This window comes from Arachis hypogaea, chromosome 15, assembly GCF_003086295.3.
Source record: "Arachis hypogaea cultivar Tifrunner chromosome 15, arahy.Tifrunner.gnm2.J5K5, whole genome shotgun sequence".
In the NCBI taxonomy this organism is placed as follows: domain Eukaryota; kingdom Viridiplantae; phylum Streptophyta; class Magnoliopsida; order Fabales; family Fabaceae; genus Arachis; species Arachis hypogaea.
This window is the reverse complement of record NC_092050.1, coordinates 55,065,507-55,066,803: the sequence shown is the minus strand read 5'-3', so window position 1 is coordinate 55,066,803 and position 1,297 is coordinate 55,065,507. Positions and strand designations below refer to the sequence as shown.

Here is a 1,297-nt window from a genome sequence, read left to right as displayed (position 1 = left end):
TCAGAAGAGAATACTCATCAGAGCTCATGAAGGGCATAAGGAGGTTTAATGGAATCTCTATGGTCTCTAGATGAGCCTCAGAGTCCTTTGGTTCCTCAGAGGGAAGCTCCTTATTGATCACTGGACGTCCCAGGAGGTCTTCCTCCTTGGACTTCACGTCCTCTCCTTCCCTTACAGGTTCGGCCATGGCGCTTATGTCAATGGCCTTGCACTCTCCTTTTGGATTCTCTTCTGTATTGCTTGGGAGAGTACTAGGAGGGATTTCAGTGATCCTTTTACTCAGCTGGCCCACTTGTGCTTCTAAATTTCTAATGGAAGACATGGTTTCATTCATGAAACTTATAGTGGCCTTAGACAGATCAGAGACTAAGTTTGCTAAATTAGAAGCATTTTGTTCAGAGTTCTCTGTCTGTTGCTGAGTGGATGATGGAAAAGGCTTGCTATTGCTAAACCTGTTTCTTCCACCATTATTAAAGCCTTGTTGAGGCTTTTGATCCTTCCATGAGAAATTTGGATGATTTCTCCATGATGAGTTATAGGTGTTTCCATAAGGTTCACCTAAGTAATTTACCTCTGCTATTGCAGGGTTCTCAGGATCATTAGCTTCTTCTGCATAAGAAGCCTCTTGAGTACTGTTGGATGCAACTTGCATTCCATTCAGACTCTGAGAGATCATATTGACTTGCTGAGTCAATATTTTATTCTGAGCCAATATGGCATTCAGAGTATCAACTTCAAGAACTCCCTTTTTCATAGGCGTCCCATTACTCACAGGATTCCCCTCAGAAGTGTACATGAACTGGTTATTAGCAACCATGTCAATGAGTTCTTGAGCTTCTGCAGGCGTTTTCTTTAGGTGAATGGATCCACCTGCAGAGGTATCCAGTGACATCTTTGATAGCTCAGATAAACCATCATAGAATATATCCAGGATGGTCCATTCTGAAAGCATGTCAGAAGGACACTTTTTGGTCAACTGTTTGTATCTTTCCTAAGCTTCATAGAGGGATTCACCTTCTTTCTGTTTGAAAGTTTGAACATCCACTCTAAGCTTGCTCAGCTTTTGAGGAGGAAAGTACTTGGCTAAGAAAGCCGTGACCAGCTTATCCCAAGAGTTCAGGCTGTCTTTGGGTTGAGAATCCAACCATAATCTAGCTCTGTCTCTTACAGTAAAAGGGAAAAGCATGAGCCTGTAGACTTCAGGATCTACTCCATTAGTCTTAACAGTATCACATATCTGCAAGAATTCAGTTAAGAACTGAAAGGGATCTTCAGATGGAAGTCCATGAAACTTGCA

General features: G+C 42.1%; 1 non-coding gene across 1 annotated transcript; it reads left to right on the top strand.

The window, feature by feature from the left end:
* The first annotated feature begins 946 nt into the window (after positions 1-946).
* On the top strand, positions 947-1,054 carry LOC112752789 (small nucleolar RNA R71). Its single transcript, XR_003177205.1, has one exon. It is a non-coding gene; the product is annotated as a small nucleolar RNA R71 (small nucleolar RNA).
* Positions 1,055-1,297: the final 243 nt, after the last annotated feature.